The following is a 10,071-nucleotide window of genomic DNA, read 5'->3' as shown; positions in this document are numbered from 1 at the left end:
ATGTACACGGGTTCTTGTGAGATCAGGAAGTAAACTTTACAAATGAGGAAATTGCAGCTCAGAGATGGGAGGAAATTTACCTAAGGGTGCACAGCTCTTCTGACTTCAGAACTGCGCTATTATCCACTATGCAGTTCTCCCACCTATTTCTGGCCTATTCGGGGGGGGGGGGGGACCGGGGTTTATGTAAGGTAGGACAATGACCTACCCATAGTCACCGTCAGAAGGTTCTTATAAACAGTGAAGGTCAACCCTGTCTTCTAAAGGCCCAAACTCAGATTACTAAGAGTCCTCTGCAATATCAGGATGGTTAACTCTTTTGCAGACTGGCATGAAATTTCTGGTGGGCTGGCGCCGTCTGCGAACAGGTGGCTGAGAACCACTGGTTTAGGGTTTTCTGGGAATCTGTGTTGGTAATTGAAATTGCGGCAGTGCCAACGTTGAGATGGCTGCTGACCTTGGGTCTCATCTCCTTGATTTTCCTTTTCTTCTTTGTGGTCCTTTCTAGACTGTCTTTAGAAAATCATGGTCTGTAGCCCCAGTACAGATTCCGTCTGGCTGGTCTACCTTGTTCTACTGCACCCTGGTTGTCAGCAGCCTCCATTACCTATCCCTGTACACGGGGGGTTGGAATATCGTGATGAAGGCCTGTAGCAAGGTAGAAGCTGTCACCTGCGGTAGGGCCGGTGCTGTTGGATCCAATCTTTGAGAGCACTCTGATCCCTTATTCTTTTCCTCACTCTCACTATTCAGGTAATTCTGCCGGTAATTGCGTGGAGGATCCTTGCAACGTGGATAGTGTCTGTAATGAGTCTGGTCTCCCGCCTGTTTCCTGCCTGGCACAGGAACTCCAGCAGCACCTGTAGCATTTTCTGCCTTGCACCCTGTTCTCCTTCAACGACATTGAACTCTACAGTCTCTCCGTCTCCTACACTGCCAACGTGCTGTCTGGGGTTATTCTTCTTTGTGGCAGTCTGGCGTACAAATGCATCTTCCTCTCTGTCATTCCTGTCGATGAAACCATATCCATTTTTTATACCGAACCTTTTTACTGTTCCCAAAGCCTTCATTGCCATCACCTTCTTGACCTGACTGGCAGGTGCCGCTGATGTGAGTCCCCCGAGGCTGCTACTCCCTGTGCCACTGCCAGTGGTGCGAGGCTTGGTGTCAGCAGGGCTGAGGGTGGGGGGCGGGGAGGGGGGGCAGTGGGCCTCTGCTGGGTCTCGGTCTTGCTGCTCTTGGTGGTGGTCATGGTGGGTGGCTGGCTGCGACAGCTGCGGCTCCTCCCCGGGGGTGATGGTAACTAGGACCATGGCCGTGGGGCTGCTCAGGGCTCTCTGGGGTCCGCTCTTCTCTCCCGCTATCCATGGACCTGGAGGCATCTCTTTTTTGCAGAATTCTAATTAATATATATATATAGAAGGAACATGGGAAATGCCAAGTCACCACTAGGCAACACCATGGTGATAATTGCTGCTAATGAGATCCTAGGGATGGATGCTAACTAAGTTGAGTAGGGTTGAGAATGAATACCATATTAGCATAGTCTCAAAGTATCTCTTCCAATATATTGATCAATTATTTACAAAAGGAGAAATAGTAACTTTACAGGGGAGAAGCTCAACAGACATTGCCTTAACCAAGTGAAAGTTATCATTGCAGGGTCTAAGATATGTCCCTATTATATTTCTCCTTATATGTTCTCAGAAGGGTGCAGCATGACTTATGTGATATTGTGTAATATGCCTAAAATATGTGACCTCAGACAAATATGAGAGAACACTAGACAAACCCAAATTGAGGACTTTCTATTAAATAACCAGTATGCATCAAAGTGTCAACATCATGAAAGACAAGGGTGAATGGAGCAAGTGTCTCTGATTGAAAGCTAAAAAGACACAGCAAGCAAAAGTGATACAAGGTGTGGAGATAGAAAAAGGAGATTAGGAGAAAAGCTGGTGAATCCTGAATAAGGTCTGTAGTTCCATGATTAGCATTGAACCAAAGATAATTTCCTGGATTGATACTTGTCCTATAGTTATCTCAGTTGATAAAATTAGGGGAAGCTGAGTAAAGGAAATACAGGAACGCTGTACTATTTTTGCTATTTTTTTCTAAGTCTAAAATTATTTCAAAATAAAAATTAAAATATTAACAAGGAGTATTCAGGCAGTGGAATTATGGACTGTTTTGTTTTTTATTCTTTCCTCTTAAAAACAGTAAAACTAGTTTTAGACTAAATTTAAAAAATCTTGAAAAAGAAAAACCCTTTAAGAGTTGGAGATCTTAAGAATTCAGGATTAACCAGACATTGCTCTTTTCCTCCTTGTCTTTAAGGTAGAGAGCAAATGACATGATGTATTGAAAAATGCTTTGATAATCATAAAGCATGCTATCAATATTCTTTCTTCCATGGTCTTCATTTTCTTCTTGTTCATACTATTATTAATTAGTCCTAATTTTATTCATGTTAATTTTTAGGATGTTATAGAGAAAAATTATAGGAACTTTGGTAAGACATCTGCTTGTCACATAATAGCTGCTCAATAAATATGCATTTGTTGAACAAATTGACTGAATGCATATGAATGAATCTTGGCTCTTCCACAATCTTTGAAAACTTTTCAACCTCTTGAAGAATTATTTTTTTTTATATTTAAAACAGAGATAATAGTACCTGATTTGAAAGGTCACTCTGAGGATGAGGAGTAAGAAATATAGGGAGGACCGAGTACAGTGTCTGGCACTTAGTTCTAATTGTGTTATGGCAAATCATTTTCATTGTCATGACGCTCTCATTGTTTAAATTCTTCATTCTTTTTAACTGTTTTCTTATGACAAAAAAATGCTCTATTTCTTCATCTTCCTTTAATCAATAGTCTTTCTTCATATTTAGTCCTCTAACATTTTATTCCTACATTTCTTGTTTATTATAAGTTTAAATGTCTCTCTCTGTGTGTTTGTCTGTCTGTGTTTATTTAATCTTCTTTACACTGTAAATTAGTAGAGGTGCCATTTTGGTTTCTTATCTGCTAGTCTTAGTCCTGACACATTGTAAATGCTAAACTGTAAACCCTATAATTAAAGGGAGTCCATGTTTGTATTGCTTAACATTATTTCTCCTGAGCCTACTCTTGTGCTAGGTATATACATGTAGGCATCCATAGAAATGGGATTAAATAAATATGAAATAGGCAGCTGGTAAAAGTTTATTAAATTGTTGAAAAATTTTGGTCACCCTTCCATTTTCTTTACATTCTTCTGTAATTTATGATTATTTAAACTTATTCTTAAATATTGGACCAGATCCCTGCCCTTACTGTCTAAAGAACTACATGCAAGTACTTTTGTGATTGACTTCTACATTTTTGTCAGTTTTAATTCCCCTCACAACTCGGACCTTAGTGCACACCTCAGGTCCCTAATTCATTGGGTTATATCCAAATTTCCAAATAAACTCTGCACTCTTATTTCCATGAGCATTTGCACATGGTGTTCCTTCAGTCAGAACATCACCCATCCCATTCCCAGCTGTCACCTCCCATTCTTTCCTGTTCTCCTGCAACAAATTGCTAGTAGCGTAAATTAGGCTCTATTTCATTCATACTTAATAATACAAGTTAGTTGTTGTATATATCCCTTCTACACTGGAGGTTCTCAAACTTTGATATGCAAATGAATTACCCAGGCAACTTGCAGATTCCTGGAACACAGTCTCCTGTGCTCATCACCATTACAGTGTTGGTCCATGTTCAGTTTAGGGTTCACAAATGAAGAGTCACAGGACCTATCTCAAACGTGTGTAATGGGCCCTCTGACCAGAGGATCTTTCATTTGTAATAGGTGTCTTCAAATTGCACTTGGACCAATGCTGGGACAGTGATGAGCACCCTGAGTCCCCAGAACCTCTCAAAATCTGGCACTCACAGGCCTGCAATCATTGAAGAGGACACATATAAATGTTCCCAAGTCAAGCAACAAAATTATGCCTCAGACCTTTGCCAAATGGAAAGCGATTTCTAACCACTTGAGGAGAGGAGGGAAGTCACTTTGCAGAGAAACTGGAGGCAGGTCCCCTGCCCAAGTGAACTGCAGACTGACTTCATCAGCAGAAAACTGCTGGGCTGCTCATGTCCTCATCTACTTAAAGAATAAGGGGACAGGTCCAGGTCACGGGTTAATGGGAAGGCTAATATAGACAGCAGTAATTGATGATTTACTAGATCAGAGACCTTTAAGCCAGGCAACAGAGACGACCTTTGCTTATTGATTATCATCCAATAGTTTTAAATTATCCTCAGTGTCCTCTGAGACGGACAGAGCAGGGCCGATAAGGAAAGGGGCTTAAAGAAAGTCAATAAGTCATCCCCCAACAGGTTAAAGGCATGGAGTTCGGCCTCACCTTCCTTTCAAGTGCACTTACAAGAGGGAGAAAAGAAATGAAATAGGCTTCTAATTATTTAAATTGAACCCTACACTCTCTGCTGAGCAGTGCATTAGCTAGCATTCTTTCTCTGTGCAAGCTGCCGTTAGACCAGGAGAAGGAGATGAAACATGTCAGCGATAGGTGTGAAAATAATTGGGGGCAGTAACTGGGAGAAATTCGGGCACCTTGATGGTGACTGCTATCTAGCTCTCTTTCAAACTCTGAATTCACATTAACATGTTGATGGCCTCACCCAAACTGGATAGAATTTATTAACAATAAAAATAATTACCAGAATGACTTGCATTTAGAGAATCAGATAATAAGCTGTCGTCTTGATTCCAGAGAGGCTTTATAAGTTGCTACAGTATTCCTTCTGTTCCCACAGAAAAGTCCCTTGTTTGTTAGTTTTCAATTTAATTTTTCAAGTTGAATTCAGGCTTAGGTCAGTAGCCTGGTAGTGTGGACTCCGCCCAGCAATTGGAGTTATTGGGCGGTAACAACTATACTCGTGGCTTATTTGAGAAAATTTGGTATGTTTTCTGTTCAGTAAGTATTAGAGAAAAGTTAGTTTAATTTGAATATTTTCCCACATAAAATGTTGAGGAATGTGGCATATTTTTTTGTGGCTCCCAACTGAATTTCTTCTTGTTGTTGTTGCTGTGTTTTTCTGAAGTGAGAAGCAGGGAGACAAAGAGACAGACTCCTGCATGCGCCTGACTGGGATCCACCTGGCATGCCCACAAGGGGGCAATGCTGGGCATTGCTCTGTTGCAACAGGAGCCATTTTAGTACCTGAGGCAGAGGCCATGGAGCCATCCCCAGTGCCTGGGCCAACTTTGCTCCAGTGGAGCCTTGGCTGCAGGAGGGGAAGAGAGAGATAGAGAGAAAGGAGAGGGGGAAGGGTGGAGAAGCAGATGGGCGCTTCTCCTGTGTGCCCTGGCTGGGAATCAAACCTGGGACTTCCACACACCAGGCTGACACTCTACTACTGAGTCAACCTTCCAGGGCCCCAACTGAGTTTTTTTTTTTAATAATTGATTTGAGCCTTACCAGGTGGTGGTGCAGTAGATAGAGCATCAGACTGGGATGCAGAGGACCCAGGTTCGAGACCCCGAGGTTGCCAGCTTGAGCGTGGGCTCATCTTGTTTGAGCAAAAGCCTACCAGCTTGAACCCAAGGTTGCTGGGTCCAACAAGGGGTTACTCAGTCTGCTGAAGGCCTGTGGTCAAGGCACATATGAGAAAGCAATCAATGAACAACTAAGGTGTTGCAACATGCAATGAAAACTAATGATTGATGCTTCTCATTTCTCTCCGTTCCTGTCTGTCTGTTCCTGTCTGTCTGTCCCTGTCTATCCCTCGCTCTGACTCACTCTCTTTCTCTGTAATAAATAAATAAAAAAAATAAATAAAAAAATAAAGACTTAAAAATACTTTAATAAAAAAATTAAAAAAAATAATTGATTTGAGAGTGAGAGAGAGAGAGAGGAAGAAAGAGAGAGAGAGGAAGGGAGAGAGAGAATGAGAAGCATCAATTCATGGTTGTTTCACTTTAGTTGTGTATTGATTACTTCTTGAACCTGCCTTGATGGGAGGTGGGTGGGGCTCAAGCTGAGACAGTGGCCCCTTGCTTGAGCCAGCTACCTTAGGCTCATGCTAGCGAACTTGGGATCTTGTCGATGGTCCCATGCTCAAACCAGCTACTCCATGCTCAAGCCAATGAGCCTGTGCTCATGTCAGCGACCTCAGGGTTTTGAACCTGGATCCTCAGTGTTCCAGGTCAACATCCTATTCATTGCACCACCACCAGTAAGGCAACTGAGTTACCATTTTAAAGAAACCTCATTGTCAAGACTTAGGATTCTCCCCTTTTGAAATTTCTCCCATGAAGGGAATTAGTACCAATAATTTGTACTTTTTAAGTATTTACAATGATATGAGGTGGGGCAAAGGTAGTTTTACAGTTGTGAGTATATGAAACACAGAGTTTATTCTTATATTATGATTTACTAATTATTGTATTATTTTCCATACGAGCAACTGGAAACGTACTTTTGCCCTACTCTGTGTTTAATGTGAATGGAACATCTATCTTGTGTTATAGGTATTACAAGCATTAGGATTTAGAAAGAGGTGCCATTCTGGGGGTTGGGAGGGTCTTCCTAGCTAAAAGTATATGTAGGGTGGACTAGCCCATGGCACCGTGGCTTCTGTGGAGAAGACAGGGAGGGAATGTTTTGGCCTTATGCTAATACTAATGCTGTCTTATGTCGTTCTAGCATTTTGCAGTTACAGTTGAGTTTGCATTGATGATCTCATCAGAGCCCTTTATTAGTCCTAAGAAGAAGTCCAGGCAAATGTTTTTAGCCCTGTTTGGCTGAAGAGGAAATGAGGCTCAGAGGGGTTGTGATTGATCAAAAGTCAGCTTGTGAAATTGGAGCTACGATCTTTCTAATCAGAGTCAATCCTGCCCTCTTCTTCCTTCTGCCTGTGTGACACACCTACTGTATGCCACAGTTTGTGCAGGTATCAGGGGTTCTCCTAACCTGGAGCCACCTTGCACATAAAGCACGTTTCCTGATCTAGCAGGGCTTACAATAAGGTAAACAGGAGAGGCTGTGCTATAAGTATTTTTACAGATAGTGGATGTGAGAAGACAGGGAGTATAGGTCAACTGGATATGGGATGGTGGGAAGGGGGTGATGCATTAGGAGACCATCAGGTCCCCGCCGAGTCTGCAGGAAGAGTAGGCACAGGACAGACCCGAAACCAGCCTTTTGCAAAGTCAATTTCCAAGGGAAACTCTGTGCAGAAAGGGTTTCACTGCCAAATAATTTTGAGAAATATAGCCTGTGCTATTTGGGAATTCGTGATTCTTATTAGGATATTGAAGATTTAGAGGCCCTTCCAAAAGGAAATGTGTCTTCCAGCCAAAGTGGGGGATTATAGAGGCTTTATATATTTTTAAAAAGAAATATTTAAAACGTTGGTGGTGTGATGTGTAGAATTAGGAAGCACTAGCTCTGACCCGCTGGCAGGCCGGTCTCAGTGGGCAGCTGAGATTTGGCTGCATGACGTGCAGAGCTAAAGAGCAGTGGAGAGCAGCCCTCTCCCATGGGCAGGAAACACTAAACCCGATAAACCAGAACACTGAAAATGTTGCTGCTTTATTTACAGCACTGAGCCATCTAAGGAGGACCCCCAAGTCCCAGAGGAAAATGGGAGAGGGGTGGAAGAAAGCTGGACAGCATCCTGATTTTTATTTCTTCCATCGGGCAGCATTGTTAACTCCGATGCCATTCAGGGACAGAATGCCAGTCCCTGGCATGGTGATGGACAGATGGCTGGGGGAAATGGTGTGGGCACCTTGATCCAGGGTAGGGACTGCTTATCTTGGGGGGATGAACACCTTCCCTTCCGTAGACGGTGCTCTTGGCTCCTCTCCTTTTTGGGGTGGTTGCTCCCTTTTGCCTTTAAGGAGAGCCTAGGGCCGTGATGGCGAACCTTTTTATAAACTGCCCACTTTTGCAGTGCTGGTCAACATTGTCCCTCCTGCCCACTAGTGGGCGTTCCAGCTTACATGGTGGTTCAATCATGTCATTTGGTTGCTCCGCTACTGCCCACCATGAAAGCTGGAGCCATTTGGTTGCTCTGCTACTTCCCACCATGAAAGCTGGAACGCCCACTAGTGGGCTGGAGGGACCAGGTTGACCAGCATTGCAAAAGTGGGCGGTTTTTATAAAAAGGTTCGCCATCACGGCCCTAGGGAATTGTCTCGCATTTCAGCTTTCGTCTGTCTTGGCCTCCCTTTCCTTGTCAACTCAATCAAAATCTATTAATAGAGACTTTCCTTCCCACCATGTCTAAAATAGACAGGAGTCTCTCATCATGGCATGATGCTGTGTTATCTTCTTTTAAGATCCGCTTTTGCCCTAGCTGGATAGTTTGGTTTATTAGAGCGTTGTCCCCATACTCAAAGATTCTCTCATCTTATCGGTTGGTTCCTCCAGGGAAAACTTGCCTGTCCTCTGAGCCTAGAACGGTGCTTGGCACATAGTAGGGCCTCAATATTTACTGAGTAAAAGTTTGAATGTTGGCTTTTTATTTATTCATTATAGAGAGGAGATAGGAGAGAGAGACAGAGAGAGAGAAGGGGGGAGAAGCAGGAAGCATCAACTCCCATATGTGCCTTGACCAGGTAAGCCAGGATTTTGAACCGGCAATCTCAGCGTTTCCAGATTGACACTTTATCCACTGTGCCACCACAGGTCAGGCGAATGTTGGCTTTTTTTTTTTTTTTCTGAAGCTGGGAACAGGGGAGAGACAGTCAGACAGACTCCCGCATGCGCCCAACCGGGATCCACCCGGCACGCCCACCAGGGGCGATGCTCTGCCCCTCCGGGGCGTCGCTCTGCCGCGACCAGAGCCACTTTAGTGCCTGGGGCAGAGGCCAAGGAGCCATCCCCAGCGCCCGGGCCATCTTTGCTCCAATGGAGCCTCGGCTGCGGGAGGGGAAGAGAGAGACAGAGAGGAAGGAGGGGAGGAGGTGGAGAAGCAAATGGGCGCTTCTCCTATGTGTCCTGGCAGGGAATCGAACCCGGGTCCCCCGCACGCCAGGTTGACGCTCTACCGCTGAGCCAACTGGCCAGGGCCTGAATGTTGGCTTTTTAAACAAACACACACTTAGGTGTCTCATTCTCGTTTGTTAAATAAGCAGATAAAGAAGAAGGGGAAGACTGCAGGGAAGAATGACCTTTGATGGTGCTAAACCATTGTGTTCTATGTTTTTCCAAAACTACCTCATTTCAGGCTCATAAGACTTCCCATGGATGGGTACTATTACATCACCACTACCACTTTACAGGGGGAGAAACAGTAGGTCAGAGAGGTCTCACTGGCCCCAGGTCACCTGAGCACTAAGCACAGAGCTGCAGCTTGTTCCTGGTGCGTCTGAGGCTGCACTGCAGCTTCTGTCCCTTCCGGCCACAGAGAGGGTGCTGAGGCTGCACTGCAGCTTCTGTCCCTTCCGGCCACAGAGAGGGTGCTGAGGCTGCACTGCAGCTTCTGTCCCTTCCGGCCACAGAGAGGGTGCTGAGGCTGCACCGCAGCTTCTGTCCCTTCCGGCCACAGAGAGGGTGCTGAGCTGCATCAGGAACTGGGAGTCTGTTGCAGATCTTAACACTAATTAGTGTTAGACTCTTGTTATTTATATTTGACTCCCGAGGAAACTATGGTTTTCTAATGTCTTCATTTTATTTATATGGCCTACATTAAAAATTCCCCCTAAATTTGGCAATCTCTGATCCCATGGAGGGATTTTTTCTGAGGGCTGGTGATGACATCGTGCAACTTCATTGAACAGCATTCCTCTTCTATACTGGATCTGTTTGGGTAGAATGTATGGATCTTAAATTTAAGGTGAGTCCACACCCTCTTGAGATACTGCTCATTCACTAGATGGCACTGTTGTATTAACTTTCTCTATTTTGTAGTCTCAGTAAAAGCTCGAAGGAGTCTGTTTTCTGTGACATGGGAGCTGTTGGACTACCCAGACTTTTCAGGTGTAGGTAGAGGGCCGGGGTAGAGATAAGCAAATAGCATGTGTATGTTTAGTATGGATCCTAAATCTCAGTTTAAATTTTTG

The 10,071-nt window shown here is 44.1% G+C and overlaps 1 pseudogene; it reads right to left on the bottom strand.

Moving 5' to 3' along the window:
• Positions 1 to 260: 260 nt before the first annotated feature.
• On the bottom strand, positions 261 to 1,382 carry LOC136335393 (Y-box-binding protein 1 pseudogene; annotated as a pseudogene).
• Between the last annotated feature and the right edge of the window lie 8,689 nt (positions 1,383 to 10,071).

This window comes from Saccopteryx bilineata, chromosome 4 (assembly GCF_036850765.1).
Source record: "Saccopteryx bilineata isolate mSacBil1 chromosome 4, mSacBil1_pri_phased_curated, whole genome shotgun sequence".
Classification (NCBI taxonomy): Eukaryota; Metazoa; Chordata; class Mammalia; order Chiroptera; family Emballonuridae; genus Saccopteryx; species Saccopteryx bilineata.
The sequence above is the reverse complement of the archived record's forward strand: the minus strand, read 5'-3'. Positions and strand labels throughout refer to the sequence as shown.